Below are 24532 nucleotides of genomic sequence, written 5' to 3' on the forward strand. Positions count from 1 at the left end.
ATCTAAATTTTCTAGCTTCAACTTCCAGCCATTGGATCATGTCAGACCTTTCTCTGTTAGACTGAAGAGTCCATTAATAAATATTTATTCCCCATGTAGATACCTATAACTATGATCAAGTCACCCTTTAACTTTCTCTTTGTTAAACTACATAGATTGAGCTCCTGGAGTCGGTCACTATAAGGCGGGTTTTCTAATCCTTTAATTCTTGTGGCTCTTCTCTGAATCCTCTCCAATTTATCAACATCCTTCTTGAATTGGACACAGGATTCCAACAGTGGTTGAACCAGTGCCAGATAGAGAGGTAAAACAAGCGCTCTACTCCTCGCCGAGATTCCCCCCTGTTTATGCATCCCAGGATCACATTCACTCTTTTGGTAACAGAGTCACTTTGGGAGCTCATGTTCAGCTGATTATCCACCATGACTCCCAAATCTTTTTCAGAGTCGCTGCTTCCCAAGATAGAGTCCCCGTCCTGAATGTGTGGCCTACGTTTTTTGTTCCTAGATGGATACATTTTACATTTAGCCGTATTAAAACACACATTGTTTGCTTGTGCCCAGTTTACCATCCGATCCAGATTGCTCTGTATCAGTGACCTGTCCTCTTCATTATTTACCACTCCCCCAATTTTTGTGTCATCTGCAAACTTTATCGGTGATTATTTTATGTTTTCTTCCAGGTCATTGATAAAAATGTGAAATAGTTGTAGGGCCATGAACCCATCCCTGTGGGACCCCACTGGAAATACACCCGCTCAGTGATGATTTCCCCCTAGAATCCTAGACTTTAAGTTCAGAGGGGGCCATCATGAGCACATACTCTGACCTCCTGCACATCGCAGGCCACAGAACCTCACCCACCTACTTCTGTAGTAGGCACCTAACCTCTGGGTGAGCTACTGAAGTCCTCAAATCTGGATTTGAAGATTTAAAGTTATAGAGAATCCACCATTTACTCTAATTCAAACCAGCAAGAGAACCATGCCCCATGCTGCAGAGGAAGGCACAAAACCCCCAGGGTCTCTGCCAGTCTGATCCGGGGGAAAATGCTTTCTCAACCCCAAATATGGTGATCAATTAGATCCTGAGCATGTGGGCAAGACCCAACAGGCAGATACCTGTTGTAACTCAGAGCCTCTCCAACCACAGTTTTAACTCAGAGCCTCTCCATCTAGTGTCCCATCTCTGGCCACTGGAGATACTTGGTAATAGTAGTCACAGAGGAGCTATATGCCATTGTAGGCAATCTCATCATACCCCTCCATAAATTTATCAAGCTCAATCTTGAAACAAATTAGGTTTTTTGCCCCTAGTACACCACTTTGAAAGCTGTTCCAAAACATCATTCCTCTAATGGTTAGAAACCTTTGTCTAATTTCAAGCCTAAACATACAGATGGCCAGTTTCTATCCATTTGTTCTTGTGCCAATATTGACCCTTAACTTAAATAACTCCTCTCCCTCCCTGGTGTTTATCTCTCTGATTTGTTAGGCTAAACAAGCCAAGCTCCTTAAGTCTCCTCTTGTAAGGTAGGTTTTGAGACCTATCAGTTAGCCAGTTTTTAATCCATTTAATGTGTACCATATTAATTTTATATAATTCTAGTTTTTTAATAAAAATGTCATGTGGTACCAAGTGAAGTGTCTTACAGAAGTGCATCAACACTCTTACCTTTATCAACCTAACTTGTAATCTCCTAAAAAAATGTATCAAGTTAGTTTGACAGGATCTATTCTCCATAAACCCATGTTGACTTGCATTAATTACATTACCTTCCTTTAATACTTTATTAATCAAGTCCCATATCAGCTGCTGTATTATCTTGCCTGGGATCAATGTCAGACTGATGTCTGATTACCCGATGTGAGATTATCTCTGTCATCCCATTTACTCTTTTGTAATGTGCATAACATTAGCTTTCTTCCAGTCTTCTGGAACTGCCCCAGTACTCCAACACTCATTGAAAATCAGCATTAACAGTCGTTTTAGTACTGGCAGCATGAGACCTCCAGCATGCGTCACTCAAACTGATGTTCCTCATGATCACACAGCTCTTACTCCTATACATTATAAATAGGTGCATAAGGAGGCGGTGGTCATCCTGTTCCCTAGTATCACTAGATCCTACAGAAAGGTGCAGAAATGTAAAACCCTAAGCTAGATAGATAGTAAGAGCCCAGCACTGCAAGCAGATCCACTCGGCTGCCCTTCGACCCATGTGCAGAGCTCTCTTAAAATAAATGAGTTTCTGCAAGGGAGCTGAATCAGCAGCCTAGGTCAGCCCATTCAGGTATTAGGGTCTGTTCTTTTCCTAGGCCTGACGCTATTAAATTATTCATTAATGGTATCCTCATCGCAAGAGGGTTTTGCCCAGTTCAAGGCTGTGCTTTTTAGCCTATACAGATGCTCCCCGGGTTGCGTAAACCCGACTTACGGAAATCTGGACTTACGGAAAAAGTTCCGTAAGTGCCTTTTTTTGGGGTGTAATTGTCAGAGATACGTTCCTGACTTATGCAAAACTCGAGTTACACAAGGCGTTCCAGAATGGAACGCTTGCGTAAGTCAGGGAGCTTCTGTAATTCCAAACACCAAGGCATCACTGTCAAACTCTTCTCCCTCAGAGTGTTTTTAATTCTGATGCTAAAATGCTCTGAACTTAATGTAAAGTGCACATCCTTGGAGCTTTTCCTCCGTTGCCCACTCCCTGGACCCTGGTTTCAGCAGTAGGAAGATTGAAAACTCCTGGCAAATTAACAAGGTCACAGAAATTTTCCTTCAGTGCTATTTTTGTTTTTCACCTCAGCAGAGTCTTAGGAGTTCTCCTGGCAAATCGAAGTGCGCCTGGACCCAATTTTGACTGAGATTTGAACATGGCCCATGGGATAGTCAAAAAATGCTGAATGTAGAAATTCTGGAGGCAATGAGCAGTGGTGGTGTAGGCCTCCTTCCCTGTTGTTCTGGTTAAGTGCCCGGCTCTGGGAAATGTCAGTTCATCAAGTTTGCTCATTTTGGCCACTCTGAGCTAATGTGCTTGGTTGATTTCAAAGGGACTGCTCAGGTGCTAAAAGCTAGGCGCCTGGTTAAGCGTATTGCATAGTCAGGGCTTCCAAGGTTCAAATATTATATTTGACACGGTGCCTACGTAATAGTTTTGAATCATTGAAAATATTGAAACTAGCTACCTAATTCACCCCCTTCTTCAGGGTTTCCACCTCATTTGCAGAGCTTTTGGATAACTATTTACTGCAGCGTAACTGTTACATTTTAAACTCGGCAAGTACCCTCTTCAGTCAAAGTCCAAGCGACACTTGATTTTCACGTGAGTGGCTCATGTATATATTGCAGGGTGTACCTCGGAAAGGGAAGCTCCTCTTCCACCGGCCAGCCATTGCTGAGCCATTCTGCCCTGCAGGATCCAGCACCGCTCTGCTTTCCCCATGCAACACAGCCCCAGGAAGCAGGGGTAGGAATTAGGCCACCGTATTTGCCTTTGCTCCTTTCATTTAAAAAATATCCCTTTGGCCTGGGCAGGTTGGGCTTTAAGGGCTCAGAGCTTCCCTAGCTACCCTCAGACTTAACTCGGCCTTTTGCCATTGCACCAGCTGTAATGGCAGCGCTGTGTTAGGCATAAAGGAACCACCTAGCTGTATTTGATAGGCTATACAGTCATTGGGACGGTGTTATCTTTCTGCCCTGCAGTTGTCACCACACCTTAAACTACTCACATTTCCTTTGCAGCACTTCTTGCATGCTGCCTAGAACCTGCCTCCTGGCAATTGCCTGTCCCCTCCTAAACACACGCACATACACACAATTCTGGGCCCTACCATCCTGACCCAATGGGCTCGTGTTAACTGGTTAATTGTAATTCTTACTTAAGGGTACAATAGGTTGGCAAAATGAGATATCACATTGCAGTTAATACTTTAAAAAGACTCAATAGTGATTTCTCTTTCCTCTCATTAATGCATTCCAGTGTCAGCACTTGCAGATGTCTTTAGGTCAAGGAGGACTAAAATAACTGCTGATGGCTTCCTTTTCTATAAGAAAGCAAGAGAAATATCATTTGAATATAATAGGAAGCTCTTAATTCTCTCCCTGCTACATCTGCCAAGTGCTGTTCCACCCCTGACGCTCCTGACAGAGCAGTGTGCTTGAACGTTAGACCCCTGGCGAACAGAAATATCCTGGGGGTTGCTTGAAGAAATAAATACTTTTAACATTTCCAACTGTGTGTTGTTCTATCAGGGATGATAAGAAGATATTTAATTAGAGAAGATACCGGTCCTCTATAATAGATGAGACTAACAGGGGAGTTCAATTCCTAGTCAGTCACTATTATCCGTGTGTCCCGCTTCTTTCACGTCTTTCTCCCCACTTCATTGTACTCCCAGCTGCTCGGGACGCGCCATTATCTCTAGGACACCCCCAGCTTGAGCTGTCACTCACGGAATACTTACAACCTCGCTCCAGCAAAGATTAAGCTCACGAGAAGCTGCAAGTAACTCAGGAGAGGACCGGAATTTAAAGCAAGGGGGGGGTTTCCTTTTTAAGCAATGCGCTGAGCTAGTACAGCTGTCCTTATTGGCTGCCCATGGTGCCACTCACTGGCCCATTTGTTCCCTGAGGGTGAAATGCACCCCTGTGCAGGAAAACATTGCAAGGTCATCGCCCCTCTTCAGTCCACGTAATAGGCTTCAGTGGAACACAGTCTTGGTGCTGATCCCCTGACAGGGGTGAATTTCACTGTGTATGAAAAAGAAGGTTCACGGCCTTCAGTGCATGGCTCTTTGTGATTTCTGTGGTTTCTTTCTGCAGAATCATGTAAAATACCTTTCGATCTGACAGAGGTCCATGCGTCTCCCTGCTGCTCCTCCACCTCCGAAATCTGCCTTATTTAATACTGTCACAGGTCTTGAATCAAGTCAGTGTGTGATGGTCCTAGGCGAGGTGAAAACTGAGCCGTGGACAAAGCCAGACGCAACCCCCTAAATGAGGGGATGTCCACCAGCATCTCAGCCTCTGGGTCTGGTTAAACGAAACCTAAAAGGAAACTACTTTTATGGCAAAGATTTTTTTAAAAATCAGTGCTTCAGATCACAGCAGCTGAGAATTTGCTTAAAATGACCGTCGCTTGGGATGTTCAGCAACCATTCCCATCCGAGTATCAACCACCATCTGATCAGTTATTTATCCCAATGAGTTTTGCAAAATGATGTAATGTGTGAGACAGGATGAGAGAGAAAGTGCTCTTCTTTACAGAGCAATTCTTAATGCAGTGTTGACATTTTAGGATCTGTTTTCAGATGCATCTCTCCAGGTTTCTAACCATCACAGAAATCAGGAGTCTTGTTAGCAGGGTAAATGTTTTGATGTTCTTGTGTCTCCTGAATTTCAAAACACAGCACACTTGCCTGAGAATAGGCTAAAGATTAAAAGGATTCATAGGAAATAAGCTTCCGTTCCTCTTTCTGACTCCACTCCTTGAGCCGAGACAAGAGATGGGATAGTCACAAGTTTCAGTGAGGTTTCCTATTTTATCTGCAAGTGAGGAAATACTTGTATGCCATTAGAGAAGTAGTCAGCCTCAAATGTGATGTCAAAATGTCCCCCTGCATACAGAGGATTGACAGTGATACTCCGTTGCCAACTGCTATATATAGCCAATCGCTTTTAATTGTTTGAACAGGTGAATATTTTAGGTGTCATGCCAAATACAGGATTCTTTTTAAAATATTTCCAAGTAATGCATCCTGCGCCCTGGGGATGGCTCTCTGAGGTAAACCCTTTCCCCCTGCCCGTGGGCAGTTAGTCACCATTCTCTGACCAAGTTGAAAAGACATTCTTCTCTTTCTGGCTCCGAAGGCAGAATGGCTCCCTGAGGGCACTGGTGTAGTTCAGATCCTGCTGTCGTCACCTCCTCCAGGCTAGGTTCTCAGCCGGGTGTCACAGGGTGGGATGGGCCCTTTAAGAGCAAACTGGTCCAGCCCACCTGTGCCTCCTTAACAGCCTCTTGATGGAGCCTGATAGAGGACAGCTGGTCTGTATAAAGAGCCAGAGGGGAATAGGAAATGGGAAGAGGAAACTGTGGCAGAGGTTGAAGAAAACAGGAGATCTCTGACCCTGGGGGGGATGAGTTTGGGCCTGGAAGCCAGAGGGCTAAAGAAGGCTGAGAGCTGGGGAGTGGGAGGGGTTTCCCTGCTGGCCTCCCAAAGCCGGAGAATAGACTGCCCCTCCGGGGAAGAAAGGCATTGAGGGCTGGGGAGTTCCTGCTGGGAGAGCGGGGGAGGACTCCAGCGAGAAGGGGCTGCACATTGAATAGCAGGCTAATCGTGAGGAAGAGCCTCCAGTCTGACAGAAGATGCCAGGGATGAATGCGTGGGGCTGACAGGTAGCTGACAGGGGACGTGGAGAACTCTTTGAGTTTGTTTATAAACCCAGCCCCAAAGGAGTGGCATTACTGGCCGCAAGAGAGCCTCCCGGTGCAGTTATTGATGTATGGAGCCCCAACGTGGAGAAACTGAGGCAGGGTGCTTGCTCCTCTGGCCACAAGGGGGTGCTCAGGAGGTGGCTGCCTTGTAGCAATGGGCATCACTACATCCGAGCTATGCCGAGTAACTGGTGCTGAGACTCTGACCCCTGGTAGCACAGGAAGCCTCGTCTTTGATTGGCATTAAGGCAGTCTATTGTTTATGCTTCCTTCTCCCCCAGCCTCCCTTTCGGTTGTCACTCAGCTCCCTGGAGTCTCTGGAGCAGGGGACAGCTCCTTCAGCTTGGTCACACAGGGTGAAATTCACTCTAGCCATATAAAGCCCAACTCTCCCAGCTCCATGCAGGCAGAAAAGCTGCAGCCGTGAGAACCATCCCCAACCAGGCCCAGGGTGTGGTGCATCTCTGCAGCCCCCACCCCAGCCAGTTCCACAGGGTGCTTGGCCACTGGATCTGCCTTCAAGCGGATCTGATCCCCTGGCCCGCCCCACTGCAGCCTTCCACATTGGGCAGAATTCAGATCCCCGAATAGCAGCAGGAGACTCCTCTGGAGTGGGAAGAGCAGAGGGCAAGGGCAAGGGCAAGCCATGGCCCCCCGCCTGGCTCCCTCAGGCAGGCTGGCTGAGAGCTTATGCTGGGCTACATCTTAGCCCTGTGGCACTAACCACGCTGCATCGGTGAAATCTGACCGTGACTGCACTCAGGCAGTGTCTGCACATACTGTAATCACTACGCAAACACCCATTTTACTAATCAGCTATAGATTTCTACACACTCCAGCCTTAAGTGCCATTAATTATATCACACACTCAACAGCCTCTAAGCACCATCAATTAGAAATCAGGAACTCAGGGTCCCCAGGAAACCATTATGACCTAAGAGAGTGAACCTTAAGCTCCAAAGGAGATAGGTTTCATGAAGGTCATCTTGAGAAACAGCATCATAAGAATCCGTCAATAGACGAGAATGTTCCCAGGGTGTATTTGACGTTATTTTGACTAGCTGGAAAGGTTGAAGAGAAGAATGTGTCATATTACAGGGTCTATTCTTCCCCCAAAATTAGTTTTCCTGCAATAAGAAACAAGTAAATATAAAGTAATCCTTTTTCATTTCAACGGAATGCAAGGAAAAGTTAATATCACCAGAAGCTTCCCGAACAAACACAACCTGGTCTGTGAGAGTGTCATCTGAAGTGTAAAAACTTTGTCTAACGTCTCTTAAAATATTTCTCACATGGAAGATGTAGCTATAAGAGCAATGCAATTACAGTGGCTACTAATGAACCATGTAATGCATAAGGGAAAAGGTTTCCCCATAAGTGTGATGTGTTAATGTATAATGTGCCTACTGCAAAATGAATGTTGATTCTTGTTCTAGTCTGGGTGTGTCAGAATCATTTTTTCCCTTGCAGCCCAGTGAAAATGAAGACTCAGGGGAGGGCAGGCTGAGTGAAATTCACCCCAGTGCAGGGGGGCACCTGAAAGCCTACGTACCCCATCAGTCCTCATTTGAGGATTTAAGTGGTGCACTGACCTAGTGCTGTCTCTGCACAGGGATGAACGTCAAAGGGAACTCTGGGCTTCCCTTTCCCTGGGGTTAGCAAAATTTACTCAGCTTTGCAGGGTACCTTGAACGCCACAGATCAGCACCTAGGTCCTGTGGTTATAGCTGCAGTAGAAGCATCTGCCAGAGAGGCTGTATAAAGTATTACTTTTTTTAGTGTTAATAGTGCAAACTCAGAAGGGTCAGATGTTCTGTTCACACAAAAGCTTGACTCCCAAATATCAACAGCCAGATAGGTTGATCTGGTTTTGTGCTTGATTAATCAGTGGGGGAGGTGGGGAGGGCACAACTTAGGGAGCAGAGCGTCCCGGGATCTTGAAAAGAACAGAAGGAGAGGCACAGGGCAATGATGACGTTTCAGAGAAGACGGATGAAAAGAGGAGTCAAGGGCTTTCAGATCTGAAATGGAGGCTGGAGCTGGGCTCTGATTCCTGCCAACTCATCCAGGGTGTGAGTTACAAGATACACTGACTAAGCAGGGAGGCCCTGTTTAAAGCAGATTCACAAGTAACTTACAGGCTGCCATGCAAGTAGCGGCATACAATGGAGACGTTAGCACTCAAGATGCCACGTAACGGGGAAACACATGTTTCAGGGAGAAGAGACAACCAAACAATGATGTGGGCAGGTGGTAAGACACCAAGCAAAACAGCACACCTAGTGCTCAACTACTAGCCAAGTGCTGTTACTGTACTGTTGGGGGCATAACATGAGAGAGAGATTCAAAGCAGCAATCTGAATATGATCTTGTAGCTGACGTGCTCCCGTATGTGAGTTTCAATAGCCAAGCTGTGGCGATGGCAAGGTAGAACTAGCCGTTCAGGGGAGTAGATATGTGAAAAGGGAGCGATGTTGGACACATTGTACCATTTGTCCCTCGACAGTCACCGGAACACTTTGGTACCCATGGCCACTAGTGTGTATCAGGGTGGGACGTATTGTGTCCTCACTGTGAACATGCAGCTTCTCTCATGATTGCAGATCGAGGACACACAATGTCCCTTTGAGTCATGCTACATATAGCACAGTAAAGGGGTGATGAAAGGGACTATTCCTGCAAAGAACTCAAGGGTAAACTGCCTTTGATCTTTCTTTTGAGGGTGAAATTCTCTGCTTCAGGGCTGGCCCAAGGCTGGGGTATGGATCCATAGGGCACCTTGAAAGTTTCTGGGAGCGGGGGCTCCATCCAGAAGCAGGAGCAGTGAAAGCTTTCTAAAAGCAGGAGGGCCACTGGTGCCCAAAGTGTGGCCCCACCTCCTATGTCACCACTTCCCCCCGAACCCCCACCCTTGCACTGCCCCTTCCCCCGAGACCCCTCCCCCGCACCACCTCTTCCCCCAAAGCCCTGCCCCCGCACCGCCTCTTCCTCCAGGGCCTGGCCCCTGCGCTGCCTCTTGCCCCAAGGCCCCGCCCCCTGCACCGCCCCTTCCCCCAAGGCCCTGCCCCCACGCTGCCTCTTCCCCCAAGGCCCTGCCACTGCACCGCCTCTTCCCCCAAGGCCCTGCCCCCACACTGCCTCTTCCCCCATGGCCCCACCCCTGCACCGCCTCTTCCCCCACCAAGACCATGTCCCCTGCTCGCTCCTCTCAACCCCGCCTTGCCAGATCCTTGCACCCGCATGGAGCCCCACTGACTTCACTAGGACGTCCCATGAATGCCGCAGCATGCAGAATCAAGACTTCTAATGGCACAGAAGGGACTATGATTGTAAAGTGCATTTACAGGAAGCTCTCCGGGAGGCTGGATGGCCCAATGGCTAGGGTAGAGGGCTGACAGGAAAGAGGGGTTCTAGGCCAAGCGCTGCCCGTGGCCTACTCTTGGCCAAATCATTTGGGGCTAGATTCACAAAAGATGCCAAATCTCAGCATCAGGCCCCCCTGCAAGGCACAAAATCCCCCCTCAGGTGCTCTGAGCTCTCTTACCAGGTTGGGCTCTGTGGATGAGCTCACACCAAACAGCTGGGCTATGGGGAGGAGGAGAACATCCTTCATAAACAGCGCTTTTAGCTCCGTGGTTCGTGTACTCAGCTGGAATGCGGAAGACCCCTGGTTCAGGGCCCCCCTGAAGGGGAGAAGGGATTTGAACGGGAGTCTGCCACCACTCACGAGGGCCCTGGCCTAGTCTGATGCGGGGGTCACCCAGCCTCTCCTGGTGAAGCTCTTGCACTGTGAATAAATAATTCACGGCCCACTGGGCCAGAGAGAGAGCAAGCATGGGACTGACGCTGTAGCTGGGTGGTTAGAGCATTCACCCAGGAGACAGAGCCGTTGCTTCTGAGACATAATCCCCCCTGCCCCGATTTAGGCCCCAACTCCCTTGCCTTGGCATCTCCCATAGGCAAGCCCAGACGGGGAGCCGCCTAGCATGCTGGCTTCTGTGACTCCCATTCTGAGGCACCTCTCTCGCCCCGTTCATCGTCTAGAGAGTCTAGACAGCTAATCCAGGCTTCGGGAATTGCTGTGATTTTGTAGCTACCTGAAAGTAAGGTGTGGTGACACTCAGCATGGCCATGCCTGAATTCCCTTCCGAATCTAGCCCTTCCTCACTCTGTGGCATAGTTTCCCTTCTGTAAAATAAACATAATGCCACTAACCTCCTTTGCAAAGTGCTTTGAGATCCACGTCTGAAAAGCACTATATGACCACAAGGTGTTATCACTATTGGCACATGGGCTTGATCTGTATAATATAAATAGATTCCATCCAAATGGAATATTGAAATGACTTGCTATAACCACTGTACAGTTATGGTTCTCCTCTCCAAATACTAGCTGCTGCCATATGAACTGGAATATGCGCTAGCTGGCTTTAACCCTGAATATTTCATTTTTTCTATCATAATCACTGGTTCCCTTTGCACAGTGCTAATCAGCATCTAGCCAATTAACAATAAACAAACTCATTTTATCTTACTAATACAGATCAAATATGTTATGGCATTTAACTTAATGTCTAGTGGAGCTTTTAATGGTCACTATTTTTCAGGTGAGACAATCTGGAACAAATCCTGGAGCATAAGAAAACCAAAAAAGGGACTAATTCGCCAGTGCTCTGTGACATTGGACCTGCAGCTAACCAGCTTAGATGACATTCTACAAACAATGGATTCATCCATGAAACACTTTATTGTACCGTTGGATATCGGCGGGGTTGAATTTCACCTAAGACGACTGACAGACTGGATTCAACACAACCTTTTGCATAATGGCTCAGATTTTTGAATGATGTACTTGGGAGTGAATCTTTTAAAATTGGCCCTGGGCCTAAACTGAAATTAAATATTAGCAGCAATATTTGTCTGGTGTGTTACATTACATTTATCTGGATACATTACAAAACATTGGCTCCATGTTGTGCCTAACGATATCCTGTTTGTAATGTATTGTAGCGCAGAAAAATTACATCTTTTAGTACTAGTTTGCGTCTCAGAAACCAAAGCTTTGTTATAGCCTGGATACGATAAGCCTGGAGAGCTACCATTTTGCTAGATAAGATTATTGAATAAGAAATGCATAAACTTTCTTAAGATCATACATTCCTCTCTTACTTTTAATGTATTGGTACAAAGCTGTAGGGGCTTAAAATAGTGCAATACACTTTAGGGAATTAATCAAGATGTGAAGCTGCTCATGTGATATTCAGCACGTTACGGCCTATGATGTAAGGGTTGTTGCTTGCAACAAAACATGTTAACTTTGGTTGGTTGTTATTCACTTGACGTACTCGCTCAGTAATAAGATCATCGGCAGAGCTGCTCTGAGGCGACTCTGCAGTCATTTAGCTATTTACTGCCAGTGCATCACAGAGAATATGTGGCTGAAGTGAAGGCAAATGGACATCTAATATACTGGCAAGAGCCCTGAACTGAAGCACAGTGGTGGCACTCTTGAACTTTGGGGAAGTTTGGACCCCGATCCCAACCTGAGTTGTCACTAGAAGAAGGCAGCTTTTGTCATCCCTTGCCACACAGTGGTATGTGGGACAACAGTGTTCTTAATGCAGAATGGGAGAGAACGCCGGTAGCTCAGATACTCTGCAGTCGCTGCTTTAAACCACGGCAACTTGTACAGCATCTTTGCAATGGGGTTGACATGGGCCATCAGCCATGAATATACCAGAACTTCAGAGAAGTTCGGAGTCAGATCCGAATCAGGATTCGGATGCCACCAGATTGACCCGACACTACATCAAACAAAATGAAACATGCCAGAAATGTGTAAATAAATAATCCCTCTGGGAGTGTCACAGAAGCCCAGTCTGATTTGAGACTTAGTGAAAATGCCCAGGGTATACACAGTGCTTGGGCCAAAGTCTGGCCAGGACCAGGGATAAATTTGGCCCATTGACTTAGAAACTCTGCTGAGCAAATACAGAGAGTAACATCAGGAGCGAAACAAAGGCATTTGGCTAGAGTTAGGCTTGGCAGAATTCATTTTTTTATACTTGTGACAGATAATAGCAATGTTTATGTGTAAGTATTTTTCTGATTATTATCGATTAAAATTTTCCCAGTTACACAGAATTATGGGGGTTTATGCATTTTTTCAGTATTTATCAATTTACATTTTCACAGTTGCAGGAAATGCTGGGGGAGGAAGCCAGACAGTTATTTAATGACAGGAGAGGTTGAGATTCAAACGGTTAAAACTTTATAACCATCAACATCACATGTCAAACTGTACAAAGTAAATATCCGCAAATCAAATTCTCAAGCAGCATTTCTCTTACTTCGCCTATCAGTACATTTTGATGATTAGCGACGGAAATATTTGTGTTGGTTTGCGTGTGTACGATGAAATTGACATATAAAGCTAATCCTTCCAAGCCTAGCTCTAGTTATTGCTCTCATACTTTGCAAAAGTAGCTCCAGGACGCCTGGGTTTGCTATCACAGATTTAACATGACAGCAGACATCATCCACAGACTTTTGAAAAGCCGCAACCATTCTAATGCGATTTTATTTCCAGTCAAAGTAAAGAGAAATCCCCTTCTGACAGAGTCTGTACGTTTTAGTCCCTGACCAAGCGTTGAAATACAGACAAGGAAGGCACAACGGCAAGCCAGAAAAGCTTGGGAGACTGAGCACTATCCAAGAACCCAGCAAATGAACCAGTCTGAAAGGTCCTCCCTTTGCATTTGAATATGTAAAATAGAGCTGATTCGTCAAGGCGAAGACAATTGCCATTCCATACAGGTAGGTGGACGTGGAAGACCCTGTGCTTCAATTACATTTGCAAGCTATTTTCAACCCTTGCGTTTGATGGCTTCATATTCAGTATGGAATATTCTTGTATTAAATTTTGTAGCCAGCGCTGAAGGCAGGATACCAACCACTTCATATCACGCCTGCCTAGTAGATGACGACTGACCTGCAAGGAACATTTCATTTGTGTTAATGAGGATGCCGTATCAAAGGTCTAGTTAAAAAAAAAATCCTCTTGTGGCATTATGTGCAAAACAACCCCTTGATGCAGTACAGGGGGTGTGTGTGTTTCCCTCCTGTTTTAAAAAACAGAATTTGCACTAGATGGGGGTATACGTTAAAGAATTAGTGGTGGCTAGGGACGGATTAGAAAAGGCAGCTCAAGTAACTCTGCAGTTATATGGGAAGTAAAAAAGCCCTATTTAAATCTAGGCCTGCCACTAGCACCTGGCTCATTCATACACTTCCCACAGCCCTAAGGAGGAGGGGACTGGGAAGACTGGCTTGATGGGACAGACTATAAGGCATAGCAGGTAGGCTGGGAATCATTAGAAAAGGGACAGATAATAAGACAGAAAATATCATATTGCCTCTATATAACTCCATGGTACACCCACACCTTGAATACTGCATGCAGATGTGGTTGCCCCATCTCAAAAAAGATATATTGGACTTGGAAAAGGTTCAGAAAAGGGCAACAAAAATGATTAGGGGTATAGAATGGTTTCCGTATGAGGAGAGATTAATAAGACTGGGACTTTTCAGCTTGGAAAAGAGACGACTAAGAGGGGGATATAATAGAGGTCTATAAAATCATGACTGGTGTGGCGAAAGTAAATAAGGAAGTGTTATTTACTCCTTCTCATAACACAAGAAGTAGGGGGTCACCAAATGAAATTAATAGGCAGCAGGTTTAAAACAAACAAAAGGAAGTATTTCTTCACACAATGCACAGTCAACCTTGGGCTATTAAAAACCTGGAATTAAATGTTGCTGCTTGAGTGCATTTCCAGCAATTTTTTGCAAACCAGTTCCTCTCCCCCCCCCATGCAAACACTAATTGATGCATGGAGTTCTATTTCCTCACATGTGAAAGGACTTAGGTAACTAATTGCACTTTCCACTTGCACCGAAAATGTGCATAAAAAATTCCAGGTATAAAAAAAATCTCTGTCTTCAAAATTGCCAATGCAGGTTTAGACACTGGGTTGGATCCCATTTGAAATTTTAGCCTAATCATCAACTCATTGGTAGCAGTTTGTTCTGTTGCAAGTCCCTGCAGGAATTTTTAATCCCTTGCCACTATTAGCACCTTGCTGTTACTAACATTTCAGAGCCAAGAGCAGTGGAAAAAACCACCTGTTAGAAAGGAGCCATAGTAGCAGAGCACTGCAACATTTGTTAACCTTTTCTTGAAGTCGCAGAATTCGGAGACGCGCCATCTGTCACATCGATCCAAAGCCACTCAGTCTTTGTTCAGTGCTTCGGGATTAAAAGGGAACAAAGAAATGGCCACCTTGGATTGCATTTCTTCCTTTGCAGGTGACTTGTGTTATTCCGGAAAACTCATTGTAAAAAAAAATCCTGCCCTACTCCCTGCCCCCCGCCCCCATTCTGGACTTGAGCGTAGGGGATTTGGGTGTTAGCAACTGATCAGTCCAAGGAAAAGGCACTTGTTTTAATGTGAAGACAATAACAATGCTGCATCGGTGCTAAGCAAGGGCGTGTGCCTGCAAAGAGCTGAGCACGGCCTGTTTGTGGCTGTGTGGCCTGGATGCCCGTTAGGAGCCAAGGATGCCCCGAACCTCAAAGTTTAAAATCAGTGGTAGATGAACAAAGGAGCTGGAGGCGCGTTGGTACCTAGGCGGAAACACACTCAACGTGCCATGGAAAGTCGGGCTTCACTAAAGCAGGCAGTGTCACGCAGTGCTTCCAGCAGGGACGTGAGCACAGTGCGAGGACATCTTCACGTTCATTGTTAGCATTAGTCTAGCTGGAGACTGGGGAGTTTACGTCCCAGCGCCATCTTCTGTTTCTCGGCAGGAGGCCTGTTAACCACCCCCGGTTGCTCAGAGGCATGCACAGGTTGCTGAATGCAGGGCCTGGACACGTGCAGTGTGGGATCCGTCTTCGCATAGCCGTTTGTAAATCTGCTGATCGTTGCTTGTCACACATCCCCGCTGCTTGGCCTCGCCTGTGAATCGATGTGCTCACATAAGGCGGAGGGCGGATTCTCAGCAATGTTACAGAGCGGGTACCATGACAACTCAGTTTGGGAGGGCGCCTGGGTTGAATGCAGGAGGATGGCCTTGTATCTCAGGCATTTGAGTGTGACTCAGGAAAGCCAAGCTCAGTTCCTGGCACTGCTACAGGTGCCCGCTGCCCTTGGGCCAGTCCTGTAGTCTCAACGGACTGCAGTTCCCCATCTGTAAGCGGAGGATGATAGCACTGATCTACCACACACGGCTGTGGAGAGGCTAAACTTTGCCAAGGAGGCAGCGCTGTGTCACAGAGGGGTCAGAATGTCAGAACGTATCAAAATAGTTCAACTGCCGAGAAAAAAAAAAATCAGTTCAATCAGGTAGATGTCTCTGTAACCGCCCTCCACCTCTCTTCTGCTGCTACTCGCCGTGCATGGAGCTGCCGCTTGGCTTATCCTGTGAGCAGAGTTCAAGCAGCCCTGGCCTGAAAACAGAATTTCCTTCCCAGGAAAAAATGTCAAGTGTGCTGTTTCAGCCCGGTTCAGCATGAACTAGTTTTCAAAAACTCAAGTTTTTCCACAGGAAGGAAAATCCAGATCTGTTCATTTCAGGGGGACCTCAATGGAGCTCAGATTCCTGGTAGCCAACTTCCCGGGCTGTCCACCAGACAGGCAGGGAAATGGGCCACCTGGGGCACTGGCTCATCAGGGAGCTAGCCGGGTGGCCTGCTGGGGCTACCAGGGGCAAGGCTTGCCAGTAGGGTGACCAGACAGCACGTGTGAAAAATCAGGACATCTGGTCACCCTACCTGCCAGCCAGGCTGCTGGGGAACCTACTGGGAGCAGAGCTGGCCCCCTGGGGAGCTGAGGAGCCGTGCAGTCTGCCAGGCAGATATCCCCTTACCAGCCTCCCGGCCTGGTTTCCTTTGAATGTTTCCACAGAAGCAACACGTTCTCGCAGAACGTTCCGGTTCTGTAGACGCAGCATTTTCCAGTAGAAAGCTGTTCCGTCCGACGGTTTGCCCAGCTCCACTCATTAGCTGGCTGAAGCCTGCAGCATTGGCGGTTTGCCATGCACACGTGAAGGTACCTGAAAACCGCTTTGCCTTCAGTAAAAGGAAAACCCCAAAGCACAGCCTGCCTGTCACCCAGGGATAAAAATGCCCTGCAAACCAAAAAGAAAACACTGCCTGTTGCATCTCTTTGTGGACTAGGGTTGCCAACTCTGACTGAAGCTATTCCAGGAGATTTCCCCCCCCCAAACCTGATGTAATGTCATTTTCTTAAAATAGCCTATTAAAATCTCCCGGATTGCTTTCAATAATCACCAGGAGATGGATGCTGATTCCGGGAGACTCCAGACCAATCCTGGAGGGTTGGCAACCCTACTGTGGACACACTTACCCCCAGGAGCAAGCAGAGTTCACACTCCCGAGAGGGTAGATTTGAGAGCAGGCAAGTGCTGGAATTTGCCTCAGGGATAAATCTGGGGTGTGAGTGGCAAAGAGACCTGCTGCATTTTTTTCTGAAAGGGCCTGAACTCCCATTGGCATCGGCGGGAGATATGGCTGGACAAAGGCCGAGGGAGGCCGTTGGCCGGCCACTGAATGAGGACGCTCGCGAAATTTGTTTCTCCTGTTTCCTTCGTGAGGGAACTGTCGTATTTCTTTAATCACCCGTCTGTTGCCGCAGTTTAATTCAGTTCACGGGGGCCTACCGCAGAAGTGAAGAGAAGCCATTCAGTTCTCAAGCGCCTGACTACAGCTGCTCTCCGATTCCTGCTGTGCGGCAGGAAACGAGTTAACACCCACGACCAACGGAGCAGCTGGAATGGCAGTAGCCCTGGGGCAAGCGGTAATGCAGAGTCGGGCCTCATCCCCATGTCACGAAACGCTTCCTTGGTAAGCCCTTAGCACTGGGGCAGCTGGGTCTCTCTGGGCTGTTGCTGTGATGTAGGCACTAATGTTTCTAGGGCAGCTAACCTGAACAGACACAAAGTCCTGAATGAAAGCAAGGTTGACCTGATTCCACCCCCCGCCTAAGAGATTAGCTACTGTTGGGCTTCGCTTGGCTCTGTTGTGCCCATGACTTCCTTCCAGCTGGCTAACCCTGTCCCTCGGTGCTCAGGCTTTTGACATTTTATCTCCATAATGACTGCCAGATTCCTGGCTAGCCAACTTCCCGGGCTGTCCACCAGACAGAGTAATTCCCCATTTAGCCACACCTTCACCCTGCTCCCATAAACAGCTGACCCTGCATCAGCCTCTCATTTCTCCAGCTCTCTGTGACCAGAACTGGGTTCCAGGAGAGCCACTGGAAGGCACCCTTAGACCATTGAGCCATCCGTCAAAAGCCCAGCCAGGTCTGGCTCCTCCTGTGGACCATGTTATGCCATGGCAGGCCCGTCTGCGGGAGTGTGACATAGCTCCTTAGCCCAGAGTATTGTGCCGGCTTGCAATGGAGAGGGGTGAAAACCTAGCTTTATGTAAGGAGCCTATTCAGGAATATTGAGTGTGCTTCACATTGTCTGTTTAAAACAAGGAGCATGTGCACATATATATGTAGGTGTGTATGCAGTTATACACCTGCGGGAGGGAGTGCAGGGTGTGGGAGAGGGTGCGGTGTGCAAGAGGGGGCTCAGGGTTGGGGTGCAGGAGGGGTACAGAGTGTGGGAGGGGCTGAGGGTAGGGGGTTGGGGTGCAGGAGGGGCGTGGGAGGGGGCTCAGGGCAAGGGGATGGGGTGCAGGAAGGGTGTGGAGTGTGGGAGGGGCTCAGGGCAGGGAGTTGGGGTGCAGGAGGGGTTCGGGGTGTGGGCTCTGACCCTGCACCACTTACCTCAAGCGGCTCTGGGGTGGCAGTGGCGCGCGGCAGGGCTAAGGCAGGCTCCCAGAAGTGGCCAGCATGTCCGGCAGTGTCTCCTGGGGGTGGGGGGGGCAGGTGGCTCCGCCGCACGCTGCCCTCGCCTGCTGGTACCACCCCTAAAGCTCCCATTGGCCATGATTCCCTGTTCCCGGCCAATGGGAGCTCTGGGGGGCGGTGCCTGCAGGCAAGGGCAGTGCACGGAGCCCTCTGCCCCCTCCCCCAGGGGCTGCAGGGACGTGGTGCCGGCCGCTTCCGGGAGCGGTGCGGTGCCAGGGCAGGCAGGGAGCCTGCCTTAGCCCTGCTGTGCCATGGGGCTGGCAATCCCGCGGGCCAGATTGAAAACCCTGACGGGCTGGATCCGGCTCGCGGACCATAGTTTGCCCTCCCCTTTTCTATGTCAAGAGGGTAGGGGAAGGCATCACAGAACAGAACACTGCTCCTGATTCTCACATTAAGCTTCATTTTGCAAATTTCAAAGATATATTTTTAAACAAACAAGATAAATACCCCAATGTGTTTAAATAATGCTCAGGCTGTTCCAAAGCTGAGAAAGGTCAGGGACTTCAGAATAAAAACTGGGATTAAGTCTTTAACATACAGCGCACTGCTCTTCCCCCACACTGGAATATATTAAAGGAAGAATATAGGAGCCTTAATTTTGAATGTGTTGGCTTTTGTCATTCCCATCACAACATTAACAGTATTCCCACATAATTTTGTGTATTTAATTTTACAATAGGCTGTGCCATTACGCACTGCCTGTAAATATTTGATCACTGCAGCTCCTCTAGGATTATCTTATCAAGAGTACAGATATTAAACTAGAAATCTTGTCATATCACTGCCTTTATATTTTCAGTTGGAGATTTGATTGACGGAAAATGAACTGTCTGGACTAGATCTAAAGTGTCTTTTCACTGAGCGCTCTAATGCCAGCGGCTACAGAAAAAAGGTACAGAGTCATCAGAAACGAATGCTTTGTTGGAGTTATGTAGCTTTTGTACTGCAGATTAATAATGTGGATCTACTAGGGGTCTCTTTCCAAGTGTAAAACAGAGATGGTCTTTTTGTATCTCATGCCATCTCTTCCCAGCCTTAAAAAACATCTTCCCATGGCTTCATGCAGTTTAATATCAGATGCTTCTTCACCAGCAGCTTAGAGACCTGAATTGAAGTTTTGCAATAGTAAGCACTTGACTTATCTAACCTACGAAATTTCTTTTTGGCAATAAAATGGATTGCGAGCTAGGACTGAATGTTCCTGCCTAGCTTGGAATATCAAGCCACTATAGACAAGTCAAGGTTTCGATTTATGGCCAGTTAAAGACACACTGGTAATGCTGTTTTAATGTTGCGAAATTGCTGTGAAATTGTCATGTGTCTAAAGAGCTTGGTGGTCCAGATCTACGGCTGTTCCCTGGAGCTTACTTAAATCTTACACCAGCACAAGTCAAAGGAGTAAGGACTAGAATGCCAATTCAGGAACGCACTTAAGCACAAGCTAAACTCGAATCAGATGTTTAAATTCCATGAAAGGCAAGTTATTTAACTAAGGGCTTTGCTGAAGGAGTGTTTCAGGATTTGGCTCTGGGGGGGACATCACCACTTTGGGCTGGTTAATTAGGTTCGCAATCCTGCAATTCCCCTCCAAGGCAGTTTGTGCCCAATACAGCCCTACAGCCGCTGACTGCCGGCATTCAGAATGACTTTCGCATTGGCCTGTCAGTGGGCATGAGAGGACGGCTTGTTCATGTTCTTTCCCACACCAGTGACAAACTCTGGCCACCAGTGTTAAATCACTGAGGCTTTGTGATGCAGTAGCAAAGTGCCACTGGGGGCTGGAACAATGTTTATAGTGGGGGTGCTGTGAGCCACGGAACCAAACTGTAAACCCTGGATATGATGGAGACCACTTCAAGCCAGGGGGTGCTGCTGCACCCCCCGCCCCCCTAGTTCCAGCACCTATGGGTGCCACTGCAGAATTTCTAAGGATGTTGGAGAAGCCCGGTGAGAGCACAACCTGGAGCCACTCGTTAGCCAGAGCAGGGCTCTCATTTGGCCTTCCAGCATGAACAGTGGCCGTACAGAAGGGGGAAAATTGGACACTCAGCAGACTATTATCTCAGCGGCATGGAAGGGATTTACATGGGTAACTCGGGCGTTCCTTCCATTCATTCCCTGGGTGCTGAGGAGCGAATAGATTGTTCCAACATTTCACTTACAGGAAAGGTCAAAAGTTGTAGTTCTGTTAAACAAGCTCAATATATTCAATTAAAATATACTGGCATTTTCACCAGCTACTCACTGTCTTTGCGGTAGTTGTAATTAAACTGAACCTTATAGATGAAGGGAAATCTTTTAAGATGTGCTTCGATATTCTGGTCTAGCGGACTGAGCCTGGGCCTGGAGGCCAGGATTTCCAAATTCTAATTCTAGCTCCGACACTGACTCACTGTGTGACCTTGCATGAGTCACTTAACCTCTCTGTCTCTCAGCTTCCCTGCCTCTAACAGGAGAATAACAACATTGATTTACCTCTTAGGGTACGTCTTCACTTACATCCGGGTCCGGATGTAAGCAATCGATTTTCTGAGTTCGATTTATCGCGTCTGGTTAAGACGCGATAAATCGATCCCGGATCGATCCCGGAAGTGCCCCGGATCGATCCCGGAAGTGCTCGCCTTCGACGCTGGTACTCCAGCTCGGCGAGCGGAGTACGCAGCATCGACGGGGGAGCCTTCCTGCCGCGTCTGGACCGCGGTAACTTCGGACTAAGGTACTTCGAATTCAGCTACGTTATTAACGTAGCTGAATTTGCGTACCTTAGTCCGAAGTGGGGGGGTTAGTGTAGACCAGCCCTTAGGGGGGTTGGACACAAGATTAACATGCACAGTGCTTTGAAGGTATGTAGCACCATGACATTGCCACATATAGTTAGTATGTATTATTGTCTTAACAACTACAATGACTTCCATAAGACTCTAGTTAAAGATTGCATTAGAGAGGGAGGAAGTTCTTGTGGTTGGAGACTCTGTAGCCTTGGCAAAGTCACTTGGGGCCAGATTCTTAAAGATCTTTCAGCAACTAAAGACCTATAAACATCAGGGCCTTAATCTCTGTGCATCAGTCCCCGTCTGTCATAGACAGCTAATGCTCCTTTTCTCCACCTTCGTCTGTTTAGGTTGTCAGCTCTTTGGAGCAGAGGTGGTCTCTTCGTCTCTGTGTGTGCAGCATTTAGCACAGTGAAGCCTCAATGAGTAATAATGTGCTCCCTTGGCTACAGAGCAAAGCTTCTTTCTGAATACGCTGACGTGTTGAGCAACAACAGGGAATCCACGTGTTACGTCCATGGCAACGGCATGTGCTTCCAGCTGCACTGGGCAAGCACGGGGACCGTCGCAGTCAGCGTCCAAGGCAGCCACTGCCATGAAAAGGAGGTTAAGCAGTTCCAGGATAATAGGAGTAGCTTGCTCCAGCTATCGAGTTACTCTTGTTCTCCTAGAAGCTTGGCACATATGTGTGCCATTGGCCATATTTAGTGACAGGTGAAACCTCTGCAGGCTTTGCCAGCTGATGGTTGATTCTATCCATGTAAATATATGGCCCCGGCACTGTAGTATCTGAGTATCCTCCTCCCAATGCCCCGTGAGCAGCAAAGCGCGCTTACCCCCATTAGACACACAGGCACACTGAGGCCCAAGGAAGATGAAGTGACTTAGCCAAGGTCACAGCGAGGGTCAGTGGCTGACCCAGGACTCGGTCCCAGATCTACTGAGTCCCAGTCTGGTGCCCCTCTCCTTCTCTCTGCTGCTAGGTGGCCTTTTGGCAACAAGTCAGTGGGCTCAGTCTAGTTCCTAGTGGAGACGCGCTCACACCACTTTAGTCCCTAGTGTGATTGGCACCAATTTCCACCTGTGTTGACAGCAGCAGCCAGGAGGCAGTGGGCTGACTGGAGAGCCCCAGATAATCCCAAGACATGGCCTCTCTAAAACAGCCACATGGATGTGCGGAGGGAAAGCTTGTCTGAGGGCTGGCCAGGCTCTGTCTGCTGTGCCGACGGGCAGCAGTGGGTAATGAATTGCACCGGACAATTTTTACAAGCAATACATTCACATTCAAAAAAATGTGCTCACAACTGCAGGGATTAAAGAGCAATCTCCAGTGAGGAGTTCTGCAAGGGTTAGCACCACGCGGCCGATGTTCCCTGGGAGATACTCAGCTAAAAGCCAAAAACACAGCTTAGAAAATTTTCTCCCGCAAGCCTGGAATGCAGACGAGGCCTAACAAAAGAGAGCAGCTCAAATTACAGAAAGGAAATAAAAATAATTACCTGAGCCAAAATAACTCTTCTAATTACATACACAGCAGAACAATGTTGATGGGAAGTGTTGACACTCTTAGGGCTGATAGCAGGGAAATTGAGATCCTAGAAAATAACACGTATTGAAGCATTACTAGTTTTGTGCAGAAGAAGAGGGTGGAGTCAGAAATCAGGTGTGCAGAGAGATGGGTGGCAAGGAATTAGAGGGCGCATGTGTAAAACCCCAAATGCTTGTTGTCAGGGGTCTCTCCGGCAGTTGCTGAACAAAAGGGCCTTTACAGAAGGGTCGCTAATAGGAAGCCACTAGCACCATTCTTTTCTTTTGTAACTTTTCAGGGCAGAGGGGCGCTCTCTCATGCCTGATTAAATCCAGCATAATTAGAGAGGCCAGTTTAGGCTCCTCTCCTTCCCTCTCTCTCTCCTTAATATCCGGCATTTCCCCATGGAGGTGTAAAACAAACCATGCATTTGTATTGTAATGACATTGCTAGTGGAGAGCCAATGATTGCCCTCTAGTGGCTAGACCCAGAACAGCTCAGCTGTGTCGTAGACCCTGTACTGCTAAAAAGACTTGAGCTCTAGCTAGGCGTTCCAGGCCTGCTATCGCTGTAAAGATCTGAATGGTCCACTGTCGCTGCACAGTGACAACCAGGAACTCTGCGGTGACCAAGGATTTTACAAAGTCAGAGACGTGCAAAGAACAGGAGAAAAATCTACACAGAAAACATAAAACCAACATTAGATAAACTAATATGCAAACGTTACCCAGCAGCGACCTCACTAACGGCACGAGAGCGTAAACTTCACACTGGCTTCACATTGACACAGATGTTTGTGTCTCGGGTAAACGGGGCTTTGCAGCTGTCAAGGCTGTTTCCCCACTTTGAACTTTAGGGTACAAATGTGGGGGCCTGCATGAAAACTTCTAAGCTTAACTACCAGCTTAGATCTGGTCCGCTGCCACCATCCCAAAGCTGATTCCCTTCCCTGGGTAGCCTTGAGAGACATTCACCAATTCCCTGGTGAATACAGATCCAAACCCCTTGGATCTTAAAACAAGGAGAAATTAACCATCCCCCCCTCCTTCCTTCCACCAACTCCTGGTGAATACAGATCCAAACCCCTTGGATCTTAAAACAAGGAGAAATTAACCATCCCCCCTCCTTCCTTCCACCAATTCCCTGGTGAATACAGATCCAAACCCCTTGGATCTTAAAACAAGGAGAAATTAACCATCCCCCCCTCCTTCCTTTCACCAACTCCTGGTGAATACAGATCCAACCCCCTTGGATCTAAAAACAAGGAAAAATCAATCATGTTCTTAAAAAGAAGGCTTTTAATTAAAGAAAAAGGTAAAAATCATCTCTGTAAAATCAGTATGGAAAATAACTTTACAGGGTAATCAAACTTAAAGAGCTCAGAGGACCCCCCTCTAGTCTTAGGTTCAAAGTACAGCAAACAAAGATAAACACTCTAGTAAAAGGTACATTTACAAGTTGAGAAAACAAAGGAAAACTAACACGCCTTGCCTGGCTGTTTACTTACAAGTTTGAAATAGGAGAGACTTGTTTAGAAAGATGTAGAGAACCTGGATTGATGTCTGGTCCCTCTCAGTCCCAAGAGCGAACAACACCCAAAACAAAGAGCACAAACAAAAGCCTTTCCCCGCCCCCAAGATTTGAAAGTATCTTGTCCCCTTATTGGTCCTTTGGGTCAGGTGTCAGCCAGGTTACCTGAGCTTCTTAACCCTTTACAGGTAAAAGGATTTTGGAGTCTCTGGCCAGGAGGGATTTTATAGTACTGTCCACAGGAGAGCTGTTACCCTTCCCTTCATAGTTATGACAGCAGCTGTCACACCGAATCTCAGACCCTCTCTCCAGTGTGGCTATTTCC

The 24532-nt window shown here is 47.4% G+C and overlaps 1 protein-coding gene across 1 annotated transcript in view; it reads left to right on the top strand.

The window, feature by feature from the left end:
* FHIT (fragile histidine triad diadenosine triphosphatase) overlaps positions 1–11095 on the top strand; it is a 213621-nt gene extending 202526 nt beyond the window's left edge. Inside the window, exon 5 of the mRNA XM_065408274.1 lies at positions 11039–11095. The gene's annotated coding sequence lies outside the window, so the exon portion shown is untranslated. The remainder of the gene's footprint in view (positions 1–11038) is intronic.
* Positions 11096–24532: the final 13437 nt, after the last annotated feature.

This window comes from Emys orbicularis, chromosome 7 (genome assembly GCF_028017835.1).
Source record: "Emys orbicularis isolate rEmyOrb1 chromosome 7, rEmyOrb1.hap1, whole genome shotgun sequence".
NCBI lineage: Eukaryota > Metazoa > Chordata > Testudines > Emydidae > Emys > Emys orbicularis.